At 42.6% G+C, this 27,062-nt stretch overlaps 1 protein-coding gene across 5 annotated transcripts in view; it reads left to right on the forward strand.

Moving 5' to 3' along the window:
- The first annotated feature begins 420 nt into the window (after nucleotides 1-420).
- The window catches only part of IRF2 (interferon regulatory factor 2), a 94,273-nt gene continuing 67,631 nt past the window's right edge, over nucleotides 421-27,062 (forward strand). The window contains exon 1 of one of the 5 annotated variants that reach the window (XM_077144512.1): nucleotides 421-556. The gene's annotated coding sequence lies outside the window, so the exon portion shown is untranslated. Of the gene's footprint in view, nucleotides 557-844; nucleotides 918-1,232; nucleotides 1,426-1,744; nucleotides 1,838-27,062 lie in introns of those variants that run through there. The other 4 variants (XM_077144513.1, XM_077144514.1, XM_077144510.1 and 1 more) reach the window with 4 other exon arrangements.

Here is a 27,062-nt window from a genome sequence, read left to right on the forward strand (position 1 = left end):
GTGTAATCTAATTAAATTTCACATAAGGAATGCAATTTTTAGTAATATATTTTCAGCCTTTAAAACAAACTCTTTAATTAAAAAAAAAAAAAGCAAGGGTCCCAACTGAGTTGTTTGGTTTGAATCAATACACCTGGAAGGTGACAGGTACTGTACTTCTATTCTCGCATTCTTTCATTTAATCCCATTTTACAGCGTTGCAAACTGAGCGCTTAGGCTATGCAACTCGATTAAGGACACCTAGCTAATGCCCAGCTAATAAATTAGAGGCCAGATTTGGAATCGGCTGGAAACTATGGTGCAGGGCTTCTCTCCCTGAAGGGCGAGATTAAGGCATCTGTAAGTCAAAACTAACTCGAACTCTTCCCCATCCCACACTGAGGGTAACGTAACTTCAGCTACACTACAATAACTCATCTTCGCAGGCGCTGCTGTCGACTCATTTGGAGAAGGCCTTCTTTATCGACCCAGACCCCAAAAACAGAGCTCCAGGTGCTGTCTGTGATGCCAGCGGCCCTTCCAATGGTTACACCCTCAACTGATAATCACAGTTCAAGTAAGGACTCAAGTCGCTTGACCAATTCTTGCATTAAGATCTAGATAAAGCTGTGTGTTCGGTTCATCGTGCCTTTCATTCCTTTGAGATGAGCAGTGTTACAAAGTAATTCCCGCCACCCCCCACCCCCCCCCCACCCCGCCCCCTGTAAACAGCGGTTCTAAAAGTCCCTTACATCCACCGGCCCTACCAACTGGCTGGTAACAGATCCTCTGCTCCCCGGGCGCCTCCCTCCTCCCTCCTCCCTCCTCCCCAGCCTTCAGGTAACCCTTAGGGTTTCCTCCGCGCTGACACCACCTGGTGGCCCGAACCGAAGCTTGAGCCCCGTCAACTCGAGACCCCCAACTCGAGTGCGCGTGCGGTGAGTGTGAGCGCCCCGGCGTGCAAGCGAACAGACTCACGAGCGGCCGCTTGTTGCTCCCGCTGCCGCGACGTGGGGAAGTGAAAATGAAATTGACTTTTCCGAGAAATGATGAAAGCGGCCCTGCCTGCCAATGAGCGGCGGCGGCGAACTTCCGCACCTCCCGGGCGGGCCGCTCGCGCGCTCCCCCCGCCTGCACCGCCCGGTTGCACAAGCTGGAAACAAACACTGGGGAGGAAGGGCGGAGGGAGGAGGGCGGAGAGGGGAGGGCGAGGGAGGGAGGCCGGGAGGAGGGCGGGGGGTGGGGGGATTTCCAGCCTCGGCTCTTCGCAGTTTCCTCTCCTTGTTTTGCTTTCGATCTGGACTGTTCTCAGGCAAGCTGGGGAGTAACTTTTAGTTTTGCTCCTGCGATTATTCAACTGACGGGCTTTCATTTCCATTTTACACACCCTAGCAACCCTTAAACCTTGCGGAATTGTATTGGTAGCGTGAAAAAGCACACTGAGAGGTAACATTTTTCAAATAATAGTTGTTGACTGTGCGTGTGTGTCTCTCTCCGGGGCATGTTTGTGAGGAGCGGAGGGGATGTGTGTCTGCGCGTCCTGACGGGTTGACACGATGTTTTGCAGACGGCAGCGCCGGGCTTCATAAATACTGAGACCGATTTTGGGAGAAGCGGTCGGCCCAATTATGGATCATCTGATTTTGGGGGAAGGAGAAGCAGGTTCTGCCGCTGTTGCTGCTGTTACTTGGGGCTGCTGAGGCTGCGAGGAGGAGGAGGAGGAGGAGGAGGAGGTAGAGAGGGAGGAGGAGGAGGAGGAGGTTGGTGGAGGTTTAATTTCACTTTTGGATTTGCAGATGCACAGAGGTGGCTCCATGGATACAGACCTGTTCTGTGTGATTCTGCGCCCCAGGTGTTGGTGTGTTGGGGCCAAGTCGGCTGGATCGGGCCTCTTTTTAAAACAAAATTACTGCGTGTGTGTGTTTGTGTGTGTGTGTGTGTGTTTACGACACCGCCGCCGCCCGAACCGAAGGAGGGGAGCGGGTCCTTCCCGATGCCCGGCGGCGGCGCCTCTCTCTGGGCAGCCTCAAGTGCAACTAAGCAGGAACCCGCCGTCTGCCCGCGCCCGGGAGCGGCGCCTCCCGCAGCGGCGAAGGGAAACTTGGTGGGGCGCCCGGCGGCGGGCCCCGAGCTCGCCTGCCTGCGGGGCTCTGGGCCGGGGTCGCGGGCGTCAGGTGCCAGCGGCCGGAGCGGCCGGGGCCCGGCGCGGGGCCTGGCGGGCGCGCCGGCTTCCTGGGGGCTGGGCCGCCGCCGTTGCTTGGGGGGTTGGGGGCCGGCCGCGTCCTCCTTCCCGCCGGCCAGCGCCTGGCCTGGCCTTGGGGCTTTGTCACTGCACTTGTCCCGGCGCGCGAGGGGCTCGGGCGGCGCGTCCCGGGGGGGACGTCGCGCCGAGGGGGTCACCCGCCCCGGTCGCGGCCTAGCGCCGGGCGCCTCCCGGTCCCCGGAGGCGCCCCCGGGTCGGCCTCCCGCGCTGGGCCCGACCCGCCTCGGCTACGGAGCGGGCGAAGTGGGGGCGGGGAGCCGGCGGGGGCTGAGCGGCCCCCGAGGGTCCCGGGCTCGGGCCGCGCGGGGTTGGGGACGTGAGTCCCCGCCCCGCGCCCTCCGACCCCGCTGTGGGCCCCGGGTGACATTCGTCCGCTGGCCGAACATGGTTGGTGCAGGGCCGCGGCCGCCACTTCCTTTCCGCCTCCTGGGCCCGGCTCGCCCACCCGGCCATGTCGGCCGCGGCCAGTCGCGGCGCCCGCCCGGGTGGCACGGCCTGGGGGTCGGCCCCCGAGAGGGGGTCGGGACGCCTTTCCAAGTTCGGAGGGTCTCGCGTCACCACCCGTCCTCTTCCCTAGGACGCCCTGGCACCCGACTTCAGCTCCGGTGTGGATGCGTTTGCCACTGCCAGCCCCTCGCGCTCTTCGCGGGGAAAGAGGTGGCTGGCAGCCCGGGCCCGCGCGGAGATCCGTGGGGGCACCAGTCGAGGCGCCCGGGCAGCGAGGACCCTCCATCAGCTGTAAACGGGACCCCTAGGACCCAGAGACTAGGCGGCTGATGGCCACTCTTTTTTAACGTCCTGGTGTTTCAAACTCGGGGGCATGTGAACGCTCCCCTACCCACCCCCCTGCCACCACCCCTTCTCGTCTTCAGCCTCTGGCCTCCAGGGTGGGCAGTGGGCACTACCTCTTGCCCTGGGTAGTGCCGCCTTTGTAAATGCGGAAAAGTGGTCACGGCGTTAAGCCTTCTGCCACTGCGTCCCTGTTGCCGTGACTCGATCTGTTTTTGATGAATGGCTAGGGAGGGTGCAGGATAGTTACATTTCCTGTTGTGGATTTTCAGGAATCATCAAGATTGCTGTCAAGCCTGCAGTCAGTGATTAGTTCTCAGGCCCACAGTAAATACGTCTGCACCTTGGCAGCCTGCACCTTTTAGTGCTTAAGGGCAGATGCGGACCAGGGGTCTGGTGACTGAGCAGGAAGGGGGGGGGGTGTTCTTGGTGTTCGATGCATGGTCTCATCCCTGACAGGACCGAGGGTGATACAGATTTAGGATTATCTGACCCTCTGGCCCCACATCCTTCTCTTTTTGGAGGGGAGGGACTGGGAATAGAAATCTTTAAAATCCTAGAAAAGCTTGTCTCGTTTAAGGATACTTCTGCAGAATGGAATGTTTAGGACCTAAACTGGCACCTCGAGGGAACCTTGGAACATCTATTTATTGATATGGCATAGTCTGGAATTTCACTGTAATTAGTGAATGATTATAATTTGTAACTTGGCTGGTTGCGTAAGAATTTAGATATTGGCTTCTGAGATCCAAGAGTTCTTGTCCCTTGTTAGGAATTGTGTGGTTTAACTGCTGCTTAAAATTAAATTTACATTGTTCATTCTCAACGATTATCTTTTATTCGCTCGACCTTCAGAAGTTAATTTCCCATATTTCAGACTGGCCTACCTGTAAAAATGTCATCATCATAAAAAATAAGGACTTGTGGAAAAATTGGAAGCAAATTATGGCAAACGAACGGTCATCATAAAGTCCTGAGAGCTCTAAGACTCTTGCTTTTACCCTGCTTTCTGAAGGACAATTTAGGCATATGGTCAAAATACCAGGACTAAAGGTGTTGAACCTGGTAATGTAAAATTTGAAACTTTGTAAGTTCAGCATTTGCTGTGCATTGGTTTTCTCATGTTTCCAAGGACATTTTATTTTTATCCTTACTGTTATGGAGTAGAGTAAGCTCTGTTTTTTAAAGAGTATTTTTACCCAATTTCCTTTTGATAGCGAAGAGTGCTGAACTCTAAATAGGGTATGTGGGTCATAGTTCTCTTATCTGCCTTATACCAAAAGTGCTTCATGCAGATAGGAGATTTATTTAGTCATTTAATAAATATTTGTAGAGCATTTACTATATGTATAGGCAGACACAGAGCTAGACTGTGTGGATTAAATTTAGAGCAAGAAAAACAATCTTGTTAGCCTGTAGGGAGTTTGCATTCTAGTTATTGAGCCAACAATAAACAACTAAAAAAAAATATGTACAGTAATTACCTTCAACTGTTTAGTTCTACAGAATGTAATAAGAATACTTAACTGTGTATCTCATAAGGTTGCTTTGTGGAACAAATGAGATACTGTGTATGAAAGAACTTGGCATAAGTTGCACCATCTACAAATGTGTAAGGTGTTAATTTAAACAATTCTGTCAGGTTATTATGATGGTAAAAAGCCAGGCAGTCAGGACTGTGGTTTAAATACCGACTTCCTCTTGTAGAAATTTCTGGCAAGAAGAGATTTTACTTCTTCTGAGAGTCTATAAATAATGTTAAGAAATAAACAAGGGATAACTATTTTTTGTAAAGTATCAAGAAAGTATTTAACATTGAAATATATATTGACAGTGAGTTTTGTTCCTGTCAGAAGAAAAGTGGTATCCATGGAGACCAAATGAGATGGAAATAACAGCGATGGGACTATTGTATTTTCTCTCGTAAATTATAAAAAAAAATATCCCCAAGCTTAACTGTGCTTTAGTTTTAATCTGCTTCACCATTGCTTGGACTCTTCATTATTTGTTATAACAAGCACATGCCTAGCTGATTTTTGTATTTTCCTTTGACATCTTTAAAGGGACTTGATTAATGTGCATTTATTGAACGGTTACTGTGTGCCCAACACTATTTATGTGAAAATGATATGTATATATAGCATATATTTGTAATATACAAACTAATATATAAAAGTAATATAACGTGTTGTGCATTGGCAATTATTAATAGTAAAAATCTTCCTTTTGTCTGCATGGGATACAGATGTTCGTTTCCACACAGGGGTAGGAGGGTGGGGCTTTCTACCTCTACGTCTCCTTCGTGTGTGCCTTACTTTTTAGCCTGAGCCTGAATAATATTTTGTGCATAATGTGTGCCCAAGGTGGAGTTGTGGGATGGCCTTTGGTGGGAGAAGCTGATGGGCTGGGAATGAGGAGGTTTAAGTAAACCTCAACTTTTCAACAAGGAGTAGGTCACAAATTCCTTTAAATAGAGGGGCAGTTATAGGGAGTCCAGATTTAAACCTGAAGCCAGTGCTGTACATAAAGTACCAAGCGAAATCCACAGCCATGGAAAGAAGCCCACGGCGGAGGCTTCCTCTCCACCACTCCGCCTGGGCCCCCCTGGATTCAGAGCAGGCCACAGTCCAATCATCCCCCAAATTTTACCTTCAAAGATCCCTTTAAAATAATTATTGCCCAACTCACCCTGGTCCCCAGCCCTATCTTTTGATAGACTTCCTCTGAAACAAATTGTGTTTATTTGGGAAGAATTCATTTGTCCATTTTTATTACTCAAGAAAGTTTTATGACCTCAGTCAGAACTTCCGATTAACTTGAGAAAGCCAGGATCCTCAGATCTCGTTGATATAATTCCAGCCAATAGTAGAGATGCTTGGTGATGTATACAGCGTGGGCAGATCTTTTTTAGGTCAACTCCAATCGAGTTAGGCTTTCTAAGGTAGCCCAGGATCCAAACCATTGTGGTACTCTGTAATTATTTTGTTCAATGAATAAAAACATTGTGCCTTTAGTTCATTTATCTATTTAATATTTATTGACACTTGGTTAAATATGAGGCTCTTTAGTGAACAGTACGTGAATTTTTTTAAAAAGTTTCATAACCAAAAGAAAGTTACGTGAAAGGTACATGAAGATTCCTGAGAGTTGAAACCAACTTCCAGCTCATCTTTAATCATTTCCCTTTCTGGGCCTTTGCTTTCACTTCTCCAGATTGCTCTGGGTGGTTCTGCCGGAACTCGGAATGGGGGCATGGAGCACCTGTGTCCCCTAGGTGTTTGTGGGGGGGACAGAGCAAAGGTGGAGAGGAGACCCATAGAATAGAGGCCCGCCACCCAGTGCTGACACTTTACCTTCCCATTGACTTAGGGGTTGTGGCTATGCAGGAGAGCCCGCAGACTCATCCTGTTGTCCATATTTTAGTCAGGGCTTGTGTAAGGGTCTGTGGTCACTCTCCTTTGGTTTTGTATGTTGACCTTGCTTGTCACTGACAAAAGTAGCACTAGTTTCCCAGACCATGCACCGCCCCCCGCCCCCCCCTCCCCCCAAATGGTACTTGTGTTATGGGTGTGATACTTAGAATTTTCCATTTTGAAGAGACAAGAAGCATTTTGTTTTATGGGTATAGCTCCTTGCCTAGGAAGGCTACAGAAAGTTTTGTTTTGGTTTTCGTTTTGTATCTGTTTGGTTTGTCTTCCTTTTATCAGTTGAGTATTCACCTTCCATATGCAAGAATGAACAAGAGTCAAGCAGGGAACATCTCCGGATATCTCATGTCCTATGTGCAGGCTGCATAATCCCCTTTTATTGAGAAACAGAAGGCTAGTTTTGCTTCTATCTGATGATGGATTCTAAGCATTTTTATCTCAAGGGCAAGACCAATTCAGTTCAACAGAACATCTTAGTTTAGGATTCTGTGTGACCAAAATTGTTTCGTTTTCATTAAACCAACATTTTTGAGGGTTAACTACTTGCAGTGTGCTCTTTGAAAGTTGTTTCTCTTCAGGCATCCTTGGCAATCTGTTGCTATTTGTGGAACATCGTTTGATACACACCTAATGTGATCAAAGGAAAGATAAGCTTACAATGGATTTGTTCTTATTGAGCTTATGAATATTGGGTTTTGGGAGATCCACAGAAATCCTTTGTAGAAGATTATACTGCCCTGGCCCTATAAGATTAGAATTCTGTTATAGTCTTTTGGTTTCATGAGGTTGATATATTGAGTGAGAAGGAATTGCATTGCATACAGATTGCTGTATTTTTAAGTAATACCTAATGTGTTATTTTTGAATAGATTTTTTTGTACCCTTTACCCTGGATTTATCGAAGAAAATGAGAAAAATTACAACAGTGAGAAGAGCATGCCCTCATAACTTGATAGGGTGTTAGATGAGTGTGTGGTGTGGGGGAATAGTAGTAGGGAGGGTGTTGGAAGGTGAAAGTTGGGGCTGGGATGATGATGATGAAAGAGAGAGAGAGAGAGAGAGAGAGAATAAAGTAGAGAGTAGTGTCGCCTGAATTCTTGAGTGGCAGAGAGAGAAAACATCATCAGGCAGATAGATTTTCTGACTTTGCCGAAATGCCGTTGAAAGCCTTTTGGAGGGGGAGGGGGAGGGGGAGGTGGGGGGGTGGGGGGGTGTTGGTAGTTAATTGATAAGAACTCAAGGACCAGTTGAAATAGTAGAGGAGCCTCCACTTTGGATTTTAGGGTCAGACCTTTTTATCCATGAGATGAGAATGTCTGAAGGGAGAACCATTGAATATCAGCAGACTATGCAAGTAAACTAGAAGTTGTGGGTAGTTACCACTTGGGAGTGATTGAAGCCTCCTTAGGGGGCCTCCTGTTGGGCACTGTGAGGGGTGGAGGAATTGATACCCACCATCTGAGGCTTCAGATGCAATCCAGAATTGCCCTGGAAGGCAGCCATTGGGTCTTTAGGGGAAGATATATGTAGATAAAATATATTTATCAGAAATACTGTAGATCCTTCTCGCTTCTTCCGTGGTGCTGTTTTGTTTATGTCAGGTAGTAGGAGGTAAACAGGGAATCTGAGAAATAGTATGGGCCAATGCAGTGTTTTCTGGAAGGATCTGTGCCACAAGTTAAAATTGAATTGTGAATGTCCTAATTGGGAACTTCAGGTCATTGATTTTGAAACTAAGTAATTGATAGTGTCTTTAGGCTTGGACATGGAAATCATCTTTCCGGAGTTAGGTTTGGTGTTGTAACATTTAAAGTCTCAAAAATGTTAAACTCTCTGACCCAGTAATTTCACTTCTAGGGATCTTTGCATGTGAAGTAACCAGAGATGTAAACCAAGATTCATATGCAAGGATGTTTATTGAATCAGCATTTGTTATTGTGAAAACTTGGAAACAACCTAAATTTTCAACAATAGGTACACATCTCAAAGACTTATGGGACTTCCAGGTATTTATAAGTAGGTAGCTTATAAAATTCATGTTTTTGAATAGCATGTAGTGATAGGAATCTCCAGAAAAAGATATAAGAAGAGAAAAGAAAAAACTCATACATCGCATACCCCTTACCCCTCCCTCCCACTGACCACTAGAATTTCCATCTACCCAATTTATTTCACCCTTTATCATCCCTATCATTTATATATTTCTTACCCCACTCCAGCTCTTGCTCCTTGAAGATGCTTTTAGATGGGTGCTCATGGTAAGGTTGGAACTTGTTTTGAATAGTGATGTCGTTTCTATATATGAATACTGCAGAAACACAGGGTACCGGGGGGGGGGGGGGAGAATTCCTTATTGATATTCACAAACCATAACTATACAGCATTGCTGCATCAGGCTCCATCACCTCCGGGACTCCGTGAGAGCTGAGGGAGATTTTTTTCCTTCACTCCAATGTTGTGGGTTGCAGCCCACAGAAGAGGAGCAGAGAAGCTGTCCCCTTCCCGTCTGAATCACAGATGTGTAAGGGAACAGGTCTTCCTGGTGCCATGAGGGCCTATTCTAGTGACTGGTCCAGGCTTTAACCCTTCAACTTCCTTAAGGACATCAGAGAAGTTGTATCCTCCTTTCACATCACAGCAGTTAAATTCAACAGATGGCTGCAGATCTAATTCTCGTGGCCTGAGAAGAGTAAAATATTTCTAGGGACGTGAATGCAAACATACCCTATCTTTATATCACACACACACGCCTCCCCTTTATATTGTACACATCCTTGTGTCAGAAAGCGAGGGTGTTTACCTGGAGCACTGAACAACCCAGGGAAGTTTTATTTTTCCTCACACACTCGTCTTCTAAGCCCACGATTGGAGACTGGCTTAGAGTGTGGGCTCTGACTTCAGAGGCCCCTCTACCCCCAACCCTGATTTTCTCTGAAAAAACGGCTTTTTTCTTTAAAGCCATTTTGATTCCCTTATGGATGGTGGAGACATTTTTAAATTGTTATGAAACTAGGATTGGGCATTATGGGTTCAGAGACAGAATGCCAAAATAATAATAATAATAATAATAATGAAAAAGAAACTATTGATTAGGACAACACTGTCCAGTAGAAATCTAATGTGAGCCCCGTGTGTTAATTTTTAATTTTCTGGAAGCCACATTAAAAAGTAAAACGAAACAGGTGCAGTTATCTTTAATAACGTATTTTGTTTAAACAAGTATATCTAAAATACTTTTCCAACTTGTTGCTAGTATAAAAATATTAATTGAAATCTTTTACGTTTGTTTTTACATCATGTTGAGTCTTTAAAATTCTGTGTATTTTATATCTATAGCACTATTACTTCCTAGCCACATGTGGGTAGAGACTGCTGTGTTCCATGGGTCGGGGTGAGGAAATGAAGCAAGGTGTGGGGACATTTTATTACAGGGACTAGACCTGAAAGGATTGAAGGAATGCAGAGTTTGAGCGATCATTTTGGTTATAAGTAGGTTATAACCAAACTCTTGGTTTATAGAGTCTCCCTCTAACCTTACCAGTTCTTGGTTTATAGAGTCTCCCTCTAACCTTACCAGTTCTTTCCTGCCTAAAGTAACCTCCTCTAAATTTCTACAGAAGCAGCACACTTGTTGAACTTTTATGAAAAAACAAAAACAGTCTTCACATGCCACGAGAATTAAATGTGCCATTCCAAGGGTGATTTGTCATGTACATGTTGATGACTCTCTTCTCACCTCTTGAACTTTTATGAAAATCTCTGGTTACTTAGGTTTATTTTTTTGCATTTATGTTATTGGCATGGTAAGTTAAATAAGTTACCACAATCATGTGTGATTTCTTTGCATTCCCTGCCAGTAATTGGTATGCAGTAAGAACGAGATACACATTTGTTGGTTCAATTTAACGAAGGTTAGCTCTGAAGGCTGAATTCCAGCGAAAGAAGGATGACACAGTTCTCCCCTGTGTTAGTAATCTAATGACATTTGTATTGAAACATAAACATTGGGATTTGTCACCTTGTTTAGGGGTTCAACATCCATGCTCAAGGGGAAAAATTAATGTGTGATTTTACTCCTTTTTTACACAAGCTTCAAAAAAATCTTATCAGGCCATTCCTTTGATCATTTAAGTCCCCGTGATGCTACTAATATCTCCTTCTCCATTTAAGCTATCTGGTCATAAACTAGTCATATACATTTGGTAGTTGCTACTTTCTCCATGGCTTTGTTTATAAATATGTTCAGCTTATAACATAGATGTAGTGAAATTCTTTTGAAATCAAGCACAGTATTTTACGGCTGCCTTCGTTTGCTCTCTTTGACTCTAATTGGTAGGTTGAAGCAATAGACTTATGCCTGAGAGCCAAGGCAATTTATTTTTACTGAAGCCTACCTAAGAACTGCTTAGGTAGCTTTTCTCTGCAAGATTAAATGTGACCTCCACTGAATCATGTTAGCAGGGCCAGCAGCTAGAAAAATAAAGCCTAAACCAAACCTTCAGCAAAGAAATTCCCAGCTGCTCAGTGGGTCAGAGCTTTCTTGATTGCTTTCTTCCAATGAAAACACTGTAGATTAGTTTTAAGTGAATTCTAGTAGGTTTGGGGATTTGCAGCTGACAAAAGAACAGGAGAGTATAATCTCACTTCAAAATACTAATCCTGAAGGTAAATCTTTATTGATTCTTTTCTGGAATGCTGAGATTTTGCCCATATGGGAAAACTTAACTCATGCCCACCGTTTAGCTGATCTTTAAAATTCAGGTCCCTCAAGGCAGGAAGGAAGAACTGGAACAGAGAAATCGGACATGAGGCTGTTGTCCCAAGAGGACTCTTCTGGGAATGTGGAATGATCTAGAAATGCCCAAGGACCAACACAGCTGCTGTCGCCCTTTTCTTCTCTCCATCACAGACTGAAGATGAGAACTTGGGGAGCCTGGAAGGGAGGCCCTGGTGGGGAATGGAGATGAACTGTTATTTCCATTTTGGATGTGGTGATAATGGTGGTCCGTGAAATCAGGGAAAATTTAAAATATTTAGAGTGTTTGTTTCTCTTACAGGTGCTTTTAATACATTCAACTTTTTATGTCTTTTCTTGAAAGGCAGCTTGCAGTTTGGAAGACAGGGTAGGGAAGGGTGCTGAACTAAAACAATAGAACATCTGGGTCATTCATTTCATTCTGTCATTTAAGGGGCATTTAGTTAGCACCAGCTGTATGTGGAGAAGATATAAAAAGGTAGAAAAGGAAACCGCCTTGGATTTGAGTTAGTTAGGTAGACGATCTGGTTTTCTTACAGTTAGAAACTTGATTTATACAGACAAAGAAAACCGAATCAAGTCATTAGGCAACGAAGAAACAGGTCCAGAAGTTACTGTGTGATGATTTTAGATGTCTGTGAACCCCTTTTAGAGTTCTTCCTTGGGCCTCCTGGGAATGTCTCAGGTTGTAGAAGCGGTGACGCTAGTGTGACAGAGTATTGGCCAGGTGTATCCATTTTATTAAAAAAAACAACACGACAGACATAAAATATTATTTTGTTAATGTTTTTCTCCAGTTCTTCCATGCTCAGTAGAATTCAACTGTTGTCTGGTGTCCTTTGTCATTCAGGTGAACTGATGTAGTAAATCAAATATAAGTAGAGTTCTTATGATAACATGTTTCTTTGTTGAAAAATTCTGATGATTTTCTCCACTCCCTACTTTGCTTTCCCTCAGGTAGGCAATGTAACCAGCAGAGCTGCTTAATAAATTGTAACATGCTCTGAACAACCTCCCCAGAGGCCTGGGCTGGGAGAAGCCAGCTCTGTCCATGGCCAGGAAAGGCCTTTTCCTCACACAGCTCGAGGTGACACCTGTCATGAAAGGGAAATTAGGTCCTTATTTCATTTTTACAGTGCATCATTTTCTTTGTAGGTGTATGTGTGAGAGAGAGAGCATGTGTGTGTTTGGCCACAGTGAATATTTCAAGTTGCTTGGGATGAAAGAATAATTATGGTCCATGACAGGCCTGAAGGAAACAGTAGCAGTGAGTAGTCAATGCATGAATGCCTCTTGAGTCATTTGTTTTGTGTGTTCCGACGATGTATACTAGTAAAATCTGAAAAATTAGCAAAGATTCTCCTTCCTTGCGGAGCAGGCAGCATGCAGCACAAAACCATTTTAAACATTTTGAAATGTTTTAAAGCTGATAAAGCACCCATTGGGGAATTAAATTATACTTGAATGAAGTAAATTCGGAGTGGGTTGGAAAAATGGGGAAATTAGATAAAAATACTTAACCTTCTCATGGAATGCTAGAATTGGAATTTTCCTGAGAGATGATCTAGTCCATCCTTCCATTTCTTTCAGCTGAAGAAACCATGTGACCTGTCCAGCGTCACGGTCATGTGGCCAAGTTAAGTGACTTAGTATATTTTGTTGAACTCTATAATAAAGAATTACTGTTTTTTTTTTCCTGTTGTATTTGGATGCTAAAATTTCTGGGGAGAGGAAAACAGAGTAGTGCTTGAATATGGTGGTGAATTAATTGTAGTAGCTGCCCCAGATTTCGTCTCTGTACCTGGGGCTTGGGCAAAAGACCCTAAGATCTATCACTACTGTGTATTTCAGGGTAAAGGTGAGTAAAAGGAGCCACAGAACAACATTTGGGTGGAGGAGAATTTAAATATAATAGATTACATTCAAGAATTAATGATCCACACAGGAGACTCTGGTTTGATTCCCAACCTATGCGCCAACCCACCAAAAAAAAAAAAAAAAGAATTAATGGTTCAATATCTCTATTTGAGTGGATAGAAAAAACTATTGCTGCTGTAACAAATATGTTCAATAAAATGAATAAAAGCATTTCTGTATTTATCATAGAATTTCCGACAGAAAACCATTTATCTGTTCTTCCAAGAGCTATAGTAGATGAAGTAATTCAGTTGAAATGTTACAACTGTACAGTAACAAATTTACTTTTATGTTCTACTCAAATTTTTCAGTTTAGTCAATCCTTTTGAAAAGTTGGTCTTTATTGAAGACCTGGCAAGATAATATAAGGATTATAATTAAAAGTGAATTGTAAATAATTGGGGAGCAGATAAATAATGTCTGTATTTGACATAGGACAGAGCTCGAGGAGGAGTTGTACTTTGCAGAAATTTGTATTCTCTTCAGTCTTGCAGCAAAGACTTAAAAAAAATCCTTATAACTAGCCTCAGATACTATGAAACCAAATATGACAATGATGAAGTTTAATTGACGACCCCTTTCTGCAAACAAATATTTTAAATACAACTCCCTGGAGAACTAATTCCTTCAAGAGACATTTTGAACCTCAGCACTGTGCTGTGCTGTGGAGTTGAAAACTTTATCTGTGTTCTCAGAGAGCTCATCATTTAGATAGGGAGACAGGCAGGTACATAACCGTTGAACTAACAAAAAAGATGAAATGTGTTTTGAATGAGGAAGCATAAATGCTAAGGAGGGAAGTGGATGGAGTTGTATCTTTCACCAGAGACATTGGGACCAAAGGAGGAGGGGAATGGCATTTGGTGGCACAGGATCAAGAAGAGCATTTTTTGGTTGCAAGAACAAAAAAGGGAAGAAGTGAAGTCCTGAAAATCCTTTGCACTGTTGGTATGTGGAGAGTTCTCTGGTGGGGCTGGAGAAGACAGAGACCAAGGAAGGAATGTCATGAAACAGGTTCCTGGCTTTCCCAGAAAATAAAGGCTTTGTTCTGAGGCCAGAGCAAGGTTTTGGGGGAAGGTTATTGAGGATATGGAACATTTTCCTCCCTTTCATTTCAGAAAATAATAGATGATGACCGTTGGCAGGTGGGTATATGAGAGCTGTGTACCTGCAGTGGTTTAAGAGGAGACAGAAAAGGGGAGGTGGTATGTATTTTAATTCATAGTCACAGTGAGAAGGGACTGCACAGAGCTTTTGATTAAAACCAGGTCTGCCTTTGAGGTGCTTTTGTGCGTTTCTAAGCGGAAATGATGCAGAGGTACAAAACTATTTTTGTACTCTTTTTTGTTTGTTCTGCTTTGGTTTATAAAGACAGCGAAGTGATTATGAATAGGAGATTTAATTCAGATAATACACTTAAGTTAGAGAGCCAAGAAAACACAAGGTGCCCTGAAATAACCCCTTAGTGTAGCAGAGGTTCTTAAGAAAGGGCTTCTTTTTGGCTCAAAGGGTGATGGTAGGACGCCCCTCCCTGGAAGGGCTGGGCGGGCACCCTAGATTCAAGCCCAAACTGCAGGGATTCGCAAAGGAGAAACCCTGCCTTACAGGCTGCACCATCTTGCGGCGCGTTCCCACAGTATGACTAAGAGTTGGAAATGGTGCCACCATCAGGTGTGGAGGCCGTAGCTGCTTAGGTTGGCCAACTGCTCCAAAGGATAGCATTTTCTGGATGCTTTCTGGGCTCTTCATTTCATTTTAGGGATAAGATTTGAAGGTCTTATTCAAAGGTCGTAGATATTTCTATGGTGCATTTCCATATGTCACGGCCTACACTGTGTTATAAATGATGGCTTTTGACCCAATTAAAAATTTTTGAGAGCAGCAAAATATTCCTTACAGGGCTCAGCAAAATGACTGAGCCCTGTAAGGATATAGATGGTCCTCAACAAATGGTGTTTTGATTGAATTGTAATGATGACTTGATTTTTCATTTGTTATTTTCTGTCCAGGCATATCCCCATCCATGGTGCATCAGAGCTAACGGGGCTCATGTGCTTGTGTTTTCCAGACAGCATGCGAAAACACATCATCCATGTTTGCATGTGCCCTGGGGTGTATCAGTGTGATTTTCCTCATCAGTCAACAGAGGCCCTTGTCAGGGGGCAAGTACAACTGGCTCTCTCTTAACCTCAGTCAAAAGCTTCCAGCTCTTTCTCCACTATGTCCACCTATTTCCTTGTGCTGTGGCCACTCCATGTTACAAGTGGTTCAAACATGTCATCCACATTTCTTGTCTCTTATCGTTGTTTTACCTTTTGCTTGGAATGTTTTTCCTTCCTTTCCATCTGAGGATCTCCTATCTTTCTAGGTCCCTCTCTTATTTGAATGCTTACAGAATCATCTTTTTTTTTTTTTTTTGGCTTTTATATATTACAGTAAAACTCCCCAAAACATCTTCCAAAAAATTTGCCTACATAAAATCAGGGTTGTAGTATTGTGAGATGAGTCTGATGCAGAGAATGAATCAAGAGCCAATGGCATTACGTGCATGTTCAGTTATCCTGGGTTATCGTGAGATGTGTTATCGTGATGGGCGTCCTCACAAGTTTAATCGTACTTAATTCCATTTTCTAGAATCACCTTCAGGACAAGACGCCTTGTTTTCGAGCTGGTTGTTTATGTGCCTGCCTCCCTCGGTGCAATGTAGTTACCGAGGACACAGACCGTATCTTTGGCAGCTTTGTTCTACCCACAGAGCTTATCATAGTGCTTGGCACATACTTGCGCTCAGTAAGGTTTTTGAACGAAACGTTGAATAAGAGCAATAAAAAAATTTGTTAACATGCTAGCTCGGTTCTCCTGAAAACCGTCATGAAAATAGTAAAACCATTCTTTATTAGATTGCCTGCCTTTTGCATTTGTGATTTTTTGCTTATCCTTTCTTCATAAGTTTTATCCATGCCTTCCTTGCCCCCTGCACTACTCCACTACCTGTGTGTTTCTCCAAATGAGATACTCATCCATTTCCTTATCAATGAATAATTACTATATATCATGATGTGCAAGGTGTCATGTTTGATATTTTGGGCATGTTCAAACTTGGATCATATGGGATTCCTCCTAGCGAGGACTTTATACAGAGATAAGCCTGTCTTCTGTGTACATGAAGCCATGAGCTTTAATTGAGTCAGAAGGTGGAGGGAATCCAGGGGAGGGGGGAGGTCAGAAGGGTAGGGCAGGGCTGAATTATGGCGAGGAGTCCACATTTTATTCAGTGGGCATTGTGGAATCATCGAAGGGTTTTGAGCAAGGTGAGATGTTTGGGAATATTAATCTGGCCAGCACTGTGCAGAGTGGAAACTATGCCCCCATTTTAGAATATTGACCCTGGATAATTTTTCTTATTGCTCATGGGAAAAGCTAGACTTGTCTGCTTTGCAGTTGGAGGGTAGTGCTAGTTGTTCTGTTTGAAATTTCTTTAGGGGAAGTCTTAGGGGAGACCAAAGCAATTTCATCCCCAACTTTTTCTCCTGATATAAACTGCACTGTATCTATTTCTTCCGCATGGCAGCTCTGCCCAAGTTGCTGTTAAGATCTCTGTTTGTAGATGAGGAAAATAAAATTTGGAGAAGTTGTAGGTTGTTAAGTGGTGGGGTTCAGATTCTGCAGATGGCAGGAGAAGTGTGTGTTCTGGCTTTAGAGGTACTCCTGTACTTAGAGTGGATAGCAATTTTGGCCCTCTTTTCTAGTTGGAACGTCCTGGGCACTAAACCTGAGCTTTTCCCACCAAGTTATGTTTCACGGAGAGGGATGGAAATCAGTGTAGTTTTGGGAGAAGGGGGTGGAGGGAGGGGGAGATGGGAGGTAATGGACTGTTTGTTGTTGTTAATGAACAACAAATCCATCTTCCAGCTACATTTGGAAATTATTGAGAAACAGTGTAATAGTGTTCTCCAGAGAAACAGAATCACCAGGATATCCATCCGTCCATCCATCCATCCATCCATCCATCCATCCATCCATCCATCCACCCATCCACCTATCCAACCATCCAACCATCCAACCATCTACATCTATCTATCTATTTATGTGTCTGTCATCTATCTATCTACCTACCCATCCATCTATCCATCCATATATCTATCTATCTCAAGAGATTTGTTATAAAAAAAAATGGCTCATGTGATAGTCGGGATTGGAAAGTTCGAATTCTGTATGGCTGGTCAGAAGCTGGACATTCTGGGAAGAGTGATATTGAAGTCCGTCTGTTGGGAGGCCAGGAAAGGGTGGAGGGTGTAGACTTGAGGCAGAACTTCTCATTCTTGAAACCTTTGGTTCTTGTTTTTAAGACCTCCAGCTGATTGGATGAGGCCTACCAGCTTTGTTAAGGGTAAAATCCTTTCATTAAAGTCACCTACTTGTAGATGTTAGTCCCATCTAACATTGGGAAACCAACACCAGGCCAAGTTGACTCATAAAATTAACCATCACAAGTAGTAGTAGGTTCTAAAAATATTTGAAGACAGTTCTGCAGCTGGCAGGAGAAGTTTCTGTTCTGGTTTTAGAGGTATTCCTTTATTTAGAGTAAGTAGCAATTTTGGCCCTCTTTTCTAGTTGGAATTCAGTGGAAATCAGGAAGAAATAGAATCAAACTAATGGAAACTGTAGAATAGTTTGTGTGTTGGATATCAACCTGGTTTGAACTTAGAGTTCAGTTGGGCGATTTAATAATAATAATAATAACAACAACAACAACAATAATAATAATAAACCTTTATTGAGAGCTTCCTGGCAGGGAGGACACCTAAGTCAGCCACCCCATCCTCACAGGAAAAGTGGCAGCAAGAAGAGGTTCAGGGACAGCCTGTGGATGTGAGGAGAGAGATAAAATCATTTATTCTCACCCAGGGGAAAGGATAGAGAGCGACCTTCAAAGTCAAACTTTTTCAGAGCCAGTTATTTTCCGGCAGTGGTCTTTTGGGAGGGGATTGGCTTTCAACATAGTCTCCTAATGATAGATTTGAAAGTAGATGGCAGCAAACAATTTTGTCTTTTTATGCAAATAAGTTTTCTTAGAAGGTTCCAGTATTCTTGCTTTTCTAAGAATCCCTATAATCAGACTCTTCAACCTCAGAACTGAAAGCTTTGCCATCTCTTCTTTCCTCATGTCCCCTTGTCTTTTCTGTATTCCCAGTCGGGGGCAAAACACACTTTTTCTAAAGGCCTATAGAGTGTAAAAGGGAAGTGAAAGTTGTGCTGTCACTTAGGCAATGTAAACAACCCAGAAAATTGAGGTCTTGTGCATTCCCTTCCATCCTCCCCCTTCCCAAGCCAGTTGTGTGTCTCAATTATCCACTTTGTTGTCTGCCCTTTGCCCACGTGCCCCATCTTACTGAACTTTCACCCTACCCTCCCTTGGTGAGTGAAGGTTAGGAAGTCTTTTCTGGACTGTGAACAGCTGTCTTACATGAATATCTCCAAGGGCCTTTTCCTGGGAGGAGCAATGGTCTTTACTGAACTCCCTGGTCACAGGGAGGTGAATTATCCCTGGCTGGCTAATGGGTCTAATTAAATGACCATTGACTGGTCTGTGTTGGCTGCTGAAGGAGAAGCTGAAGTCCATTTACTTCTGTCTTGCAAAAGCAACATTCAGAAGACATGCTGATTAAAGGAAAAATAGGGTGGCTTCTTCTTCCATTTTCCATATGGAAAGAAGGGTTTGAAAATGCAGCGTGAGCTTAAGCCCATATGCTTTGAAATCTGTTCCCTATTTGTTCTTGCTTTTAGCTGAGCTGCAGAATCTGATGCCATCTCAGTGCTGGGATCTGAGGTCAAGTTCATCCTATGGGCCCAGCATGATTTTAAATTGATGAAATAGTTAAAAAAAAGTCCCCTACCCTTTTAGTTTCTTATTGCCTTATATGAATTCTAGAAATTCTCTTTAAAAAGAGAATGGATTAAAAAAAACTCTTAGATTTTCATAAGTTAGATGTATCTGGAAGGTATTTTATCTGTGCAAATTCACACGGCTTTCTCAGTTTCATGTCTTTTTTTTTAACAAAACATTACTTTTTGTATCAGCAGCAGATGTAGTGATTATTGTAGTTTTTTTAAGAAAACATGTTTCATACATGATTAAACTGAAATGATAAAAGTGATGCTAGCTTGGCCTGCTTTCAAGGATGATCTAGAAAGGGAGAGATAGGTCAGTAATCTAATGCTATCTATCATTGTCTATCAAGATTTTAATCAGTATCAGGATATCCAGATTTTAAGGCTTTTGATGCCTTGGAACTAATTGGAGAGAAAATCCTAAGACGGGGAGTATAGCTCTTTCTCTCTGTTACAATGTTAAGTTTTCTGTTCCATGAATATGGGATTTGTTTCTCTTAGATCTTTTAAGTTTGTAAACAATTATTTTGCATAGTTTTCAGAGTAAACATTTTGCATTCTATTGTGCCATTTATCTCAAGATTATTTTCAATGCTATAGAAATTAAATTGTTTTCATTTCATTTTAGTATTGCTCCTTGTTAGTGTATTGGAATAGTACTGATATATGTTTACTGATCTTGTATACAATAACCATGTTGCACACATTTATATTTCTAATAGGCTTTTTTATGAATTCCTTAAGATTTCCTATATATAAGATCATGGAATCTGTGAATAAAAATAGTTTCGCCTCTTCAAAAAAAAGATGTGTGCAGCTCTTAGAATAGATTCTTTTTCCACATCCTTCAGCCTTGTAACTCTAGAATCATAAGTAAGTCATCTCTGTCTTTTAGTTTGTAATTAAAAGTGTTTTTAAGCAAACTCAGTTTTGTCATGCAGAGAATTACCCTTGCAAGAATAAGTAAGACATAAGCAACCATCCCTGTACTTGAAATGTTTGATTTAATTCAAGAGCAACTGAAATTGCTGCTTTTTTTTTTTTGCTATGTGGGAATGCTTTACATAAAACTGCCCATTTTATTGATTTGTAACATACTTAAAACTGATTAAAATATAAAAGATGACTTTATTGAAACATTTCCTCCTGTAATTAGATGAAAAAAATGCAAATATACCTCACATGTACTTTTATAACTTAATTTTTAAGCACACTATACGATGTGATCTACATGACTTATTATTTTTAAACCACTAATTTTTATTTAAGCCAATATTGCTGTAAATCAAAACCTTATACCCTACATGTAATTTCCTTAAATCCTATCAGCCAGAGATAACCACAGTTAACATTTCAGTAAGCTTCCTTGCAGACATCTCACCGGTTTATGTATAAATACAGCAATGGTGCCGCATGTTGTATAATTCTGTTAGGCAATATTATGCCATGCATCTCTTTTCTGTTTTAGTTTTACTATTACAGAATATCCTTGTACATTTATCATTGAGCACTTATGTGTTATCTAGTTGGGAAGCATTCCTAGAGGTGACAGGGCAGAGTTAGAAGGTGCCATTTAAAATTTTGAGACATAATGGCTAAGCTGTTGTCCGGAAATGTAACTATTTTACACTCCATGTGAGATCTAAAACACTGTGCTAAGATATGTACATATTTCCTCAATTAATCCTAATAAAACCCTGGGAGAACAGAGAGGGTCAGTAACCTGCTCAAGATCACACAGTAAATAGTCGAGCTGGGATTTGAAACTTGGCAGTTCAGGCAGGCTTCACAGTCCATGCTGTTGACGCTTCTGCTCTATTATTTCCATGGCACCCCATAAGAGATTAACAAAGGATGGGATGAGCCTCTTTCCTCATTCTGTGAGACCCTAGGTGTGCATATTTTCTTTCCTTTGGCTCTCATTCTTGATCAGGTGAGATGGATGGGGACTAATTTTCCCTGGGCCAAACCTTGGCTTTTCACATTCTTATGAACCTCTATAATTTTGAAAGTGTTGTTTCGGAAAGAAGCCCCTCAGGTTCCCCACGTCCCCCTAAGGCTAAGAAAGACTAAGAAAGGCTAATAAGAAAGGCAGGAGACAGCTTTAGGACTTTTACTTTTGTAATCTGTCTTCATGCCTTGCCCCCATCTCCAAAATGAGCTGTTGGTAGGATGTGTGCCTGCCGGTCAAGGCTGCCTGCTGGTGTTTTGTGTTCTCCGACCCCTCCAAAAGGCTTCACCCCCTGTCCCCTGCACATGAAGGTGGTTAACCCAGGGTGGAACCCCCTTGAGCACAGCCCCTTACCATCCCAGCTGCCCCTTGCCTTGCTTGGTTCCTTAAGTAACCGGAGAGATGGGGCGTGGAGGTGCAAAGGTTGCTTTGTGTAGGGACTTCAGCTTTTCAATCACGCTTATCCTTGCTTGCTGGATTTGGTGTGATAGATGGCCAAAAAAGTGTTTGCTTTCACCAGGCAGCCCTGGGGTCACTCAGGGTCAAAAGACTTCCTCTTTTAGGAAAAGCCCCAGACAGCTGCTCACTTAGCTGCTTCTTCCACCCTTCTCTGTGGGGGATTTGTATTCTTAATTTCTCCTCCCTTGCAATAAAGGCCGGGCTGAACCAAAAGGGTTGGGAAATGGCTACAACGAAAACTCTGGCCTTGTGTTTTCTCTCTGGTCCATGGGCCTGGGACTTCGGCCTTCCCATTTCCGACACGAGGGGATATCATCAAGACAAGCTGGGTGTCCAGGGAATAAGAACCCCTCCAGATTTCTAGCATTTGTGTTCAAGGATCTAAAGGGCACGTGTAGAAGACTATTTTCCAGAAGTCTTAATATTACTGAGGTGATCCCTAAAGGCTAAAGCACATTTTTGAATCAATCCTCTGTTCTCATAATGGAGCTCGACGGCAGGAGAATCTGCTTGGACATGAACTAAGCCATGGCGTCCTCTTCTTAAAATGGGGTAACAATAGGACCTTCCTTTAGGGCTGTCATGAGGATTAAATAGAATAATGTTGGTAAAGCCTGGAGTTTAATACTAGGTGCATCTTAGTTGCTCAGTAAAAGGAAATTGCCATCATCATCCCCAGAAACCATCATTATCTCCAGAGGCATCAGGAAAGCATTTCTTTGGGTACAAGTTTTGATTTCTGTATGCATGTATTTTTAGAGAGATTACATTTAGTGCTGTCCATGCAAAAGCTGGGTGAGTGCCTGGTGCCTTACAGTAGGACAGCCTCTGCCTGCCCTCTCCAACTTGGCCCTCTCTAGCTTTAATCTGCTTTCTTTCTTCCCTCTGGCAGAAGGGATATGCCTCCAGGGATCAGGGTTTGCAATTCTGCCCAAGTCCTGTAGGACCCAGAGGGCTCAGTGTGTATTGCACTGTGGTTCTCACATTGCAGGGATTTATTTGCCCTTATATTCAGAATCATTTTAATTATCAGACAGTTCCTTGAATAAATTTGTGTCCTTGCCACCATAAATGTTGTTTTTTTAGGAGGTTGGATATAGAAATGTCATAGTTTTGTCTCACACTTTGGCTTCCATCGGTGAACAGGGGCCAGTATTAAGTGGCGCAGTAGCTCACACACCCATCTCTACAGAGGAAGCAGTTCTCACTCGTAGGGCCTACCCGGCAATAAAAAAATCAGTCAATAAAAAACCAACCGAATACTCTTAAAAAAATATCCTTTGCGCACTGAAAACTGTATAATAAGTTTAATTTTTGAAATCAAGTATTTAAAATGTCGTAGGATAAGAGTTTAGGCCTGCAAAGAAACCTTAGGAGAATATTTTAAGGAAAATATGACTCTTATTTAAAGCTTTTCTTATCTAAATATTTTTATATATTGGATTGGTAAAGTAAAATACCTATACATATTATTAAGTAGACTTGGTTCAAAGGAAATCATAATGCGTTTTCTTAATTTTTAAGATTTCAAATTATATAAAAAATATTCAACAAAGTATTTTCCCATTTTCTAATATGCAAAAGTGGTTTGTATTAAGCTTTACCACTTTGGAACTAAAGATGCGCTGTTACTAAATTAAACATAGCGCCTGCCAGATTAATTTATAATGTAAGTACAATTTAAGGGAAAAATGCTGGTTTTCTTGTACAGCATGAGAACAATAATATATTCCTAAGATAGGAATAACTTTAACTCTCCTGTAGGTCCCAAGTCCCTTATTTGCAATCCCAAAAGTTCTGACAACAGGGTTTTTATCAGGACTCACTTGGCAGGACAGTCTGCCCTGAACTGACATGAAGCTATTCATAGGCTGTATCCTGATGACTGCTTAAGTATCATGTTTTGCTGCAGAAATCTTACTGTGTTGAATTAGGAGGGTCCACTCTAGATGCTGGTGGGGAATTATGTAACATGGTATATGCACCATATTATCTTCTTAAAACCCTGAAACTCCTGAACTGTAAAATGTGTCTGGCCCAAGTTTTTTTTTTTTTTAACATGGGCAGGCACCGGGAATTGAACCCGGGTCTCCACCATGGCAGGCGAATGGCCCAAGTATTTTTTAATAAAAGATAGCAAACCTGTTCCACAGCAACTGTCTTCTGCTACCGGGCGACCCCCACCTTCTGGTTTTGCCAGGAACAGTCTCTCTTTCGACATTTCCAGGTGTAATTTATTAATAGGTCCCCACTTACAGTGAAAAGTGCCCCATTTTGAACAATACATTTTAAGCCCACTGTCCTGATCACACCAGCCCTGGTAAAAGTGATGCAGTGACATCAGTAGATCAACAAAGTGAATCAGTACATTTCTAGTGAATACTCATATGCGGGACTATGAAATAAACAAGATTCTAGATTACACCTTGAAACCCTAAAATAAGCATTGTTTATAGAAAATAATTGGAAAAATGAAATCCCCATGGCGTTTATAGAAACCTCTTTTTATGGCACTACCTCGTTTTTTTTTACTGCATTTGCTTATGCAGGAGCCCTCCCTGTCTTTAGGATGCAAGCCCCTGCTCTGTTTCCCCCTTGGTTTATCGTGGTTCCAGCATATATAATGTGAGTTCATTGTTTATTTACCCAACAGATATTACCGAGCATCTTAGCCATGCTGCAGGCCTTGGGGACAGAGTGGAGACCAAAGCAGAGCTGGTCCTGGTCCTCAGGCAGATTCTAGTCTAGTGGGGCGGGCAGATTTGGGGGCCTGGCCTGGTCTCGGGGGGTGGACAGACAAAGCTTTGCTGAGAAAGTGATTTTGTGTGGAGGCCTGAAGAATGAGTAGCAGTTAGTTGCATATATGCTACTACAATAAAAAAAACTTTTAAAAGCCATGGAACAGCACAAACAGTGAACCCTAATGTAAACTATGGACTGTAGTTAATAATGTAATTACAGTACTGTTGTTTGATCCATTGCAGCAAAGGTACCATGCTAATGCAAAACGTTAACAGTGGGGAAAACTGGGGTGTGTGGGTGTGCATGGGTGTGGGAGGGGGGAGGTTATGTGGGAACTGTGCACTTTTCTGCACGGTTTTTCTATAAACTTAGAACAGCTCTAAAATAAGTAAATAAATGGATAAATAAATAAATAAATAAAGAGTTATTCTGTGAAAGGGGCTGTTCTTGAGGCTGAGGGTAGCTGCAAATGCCTTGGTACAGACCCACTGGCAGCTGTCAGGGCAATGGGGAGAGAGGAGCCTGGAGCAGTGCATGTGACAGCAGTGGGCTTTAAGCCATGGACATGACAAAATTATATTTGCACTTTTAAAAATCTGTTCTGGCTGCAGGGCAATAACGGACTGGGGCTGATGGGAGCAGTCAGATGGCTGCTTGCTGCTGCTGGTTTTAGTGGAAGGCAGTCCCATGGTTTCACTTTCTTTTCTTAAGGTGTCTGTAGCTGTTCTCTCGGAGAATAGCAAATAGGAGCTGTGCTGGTTACTCTGAGGCCAAAGTAGTTACTGAGAATTTTAGGAAAGTGAGGACTAATAGAACTGAAGGTTGGTCAAGGTTCTGCAGCCTCCAAGTCCAGAAGTTGTAAATGAACAACTAAAAGCAAAACCCTTACTCATGGTGGACCTCATCTGAGCCAAGTGTTTGAAAGGCCCAGGGCGGGGGAGCTATTGTCATAATAGAAAATGAAACTATGCTTGGAATGCCAGCTTTTGGGCTCTGGTGAAATCTTGAAGCTGTCCCCATATGTCCTGCAGAGAATACAGTGGCCTGGGAGCCTCCGAAGGTTGAACATGCAAAAGGTGCAATTAGTGGCAGCCCAAGGATGGACACTTTTGACTTTTTTATTTTGAGGCAACCTTAATCTATGAGCTGGGGTACTATGCCTTGGAAACCGACCTTCTGTTTTAAAATGGAAATAAGTGCACTTAAATTTGACTGAAGGTAAACCTCTGGTACTTTTATAAGAGACTGCTCTAAAGTAATGCAGAAGAGCTGGTTGGCCATCTTATTTTTGGTTTTCTACACATAATCATAAATGAGCTATGGACCATCGCACCTCATCTTCTCCAGGAAAAGAAATTTGGCAGCTCCTTTCTCAGCTAATTGTTGCTTGATTGAGCCGCCCTGATGACGGATGGATGGATGAAGTGATTGATGTGTATGTGCCTGAATTAAGTAGAAATGACCAATGGTTTAAATTTAAGCACCCCAAAGGGAACTTTCTGGAGTTTATTGTACTTGCAAAAATGCTACTATTTTTCCCTTACTACTGGGAATCAGTTATTTAGTTTGCTTTGCATTTTTCTCTCCAAGTCTCTTTTTTTTTTAAAATAATTTTGGATTCAAAATTTCAACAATAGCACAAATTTTTTTTTTGGAAACTTTTGAGAGTGACTCATCCTATCAGCCTTGAATGCTTGCGTGTGAATTTATTACCTCTGGACAAGGACGCTCCCCAACAGGGCCACAAAATGATCATCAGAATCAGGAAATTAACAGTGAGACGCTATTACCATCCGGTCCCCAGACCCCACTTGGTTTTGGCTGTTGTCTCAATAATGTTGCAGCAGAAACATCCAATCCAGGGTCAGGTGTTGCATTTAGTTGTCATGACTCTTCAATCTCTTTCACTCTGTTTATCCTTTCCACTACCATGGCACTTTTGACAATTACAGGCCAGCAGTCTCACAGAGTGCCCTTCAATTTGGGTTTGTTGGATGCTTCCTTGTCATTACATTTGGGTAATAGTTGTTTTTTTTTGAGAGACTATCACAGACACGGTGCTTTTATTGCATCCTATCAGGTGGTATCTATTTTTGATTTGTCCCTTTATTTGTGATATTCATTTGATCACTTGGTTTAGGAGGCATCTGTCAGGCTTCTGCCTTGTAAAATTTACTATTTCTTCCCTTTGTAATAAAACCATATTTTGTGGGAGGTACTTCGAGACTGTGTAAATGTCCCATTTCTCATCAACCTTTCACCCACTAATATTAGCATCCATTGATGTTTCATGGCTGAACTATTACTTTGATGGCTGCCAGATGGTGATCTTCTAATTCCATCATTTTTTCCACAGCTATTAGTTGACATTCTCCCTTATTATGAAAAGGCTTTCTCTTTCCCCTATTTATTATTTTATGGATTCTTATTTTATTCCGTGGACTGTTGCTTTGGTTTGCTAAAGCTACCAGAATGCTTTTGTAATGGGATTTATTACATTACAGATTTATAGTTCTAAGTCTATGAAAATGTCCAAATTAAGGCATCAATGTGCCTTCACTGAAGAAAAGTCAGTAGCATCCAGGGTTCCTCTGTTACATAGGAAGGTGTCTGCTGGTCCTTCACTCCCGGAGTCCGTGGCTTTTAGTTTCCATGTGTCCTTGCTTGCTTCTCTGGGGACACCTCTCTGAGCTCTCTGTGTCCTGTGAGTCTTCTCAGCATTTCTGGATGTTTCTCTGTGTCCACCTCTTGGTTTCATTTGTCTGCTCTTTGTATGTCTCTCTGTATTTTCTGGTTTTACTCTCTTCATAGAGGACTCTGGTAAAAGGATTAAGACCCACCTTGAATGGGGTTAGTCACTTCTCCATGGAAACAACCTAATCAAAA

The sequence above is a fragment of the Tamandua tetradactyla genome, chromosome 26 (assembly GCF_023851605.1).
Source record: "Tamandua tetradactyla isolate mTamTet1 chromosome 26, mTamTet1.pri, whole genome shotgun sequence".
NCBI classification, from domain to species: domain Eukaryota; kingdom Metazoa; phylum Chordata; class Mammalia; order Pilosa; family Myrmecophagidae; genus Tamandua; species Tamandua tetradactyla.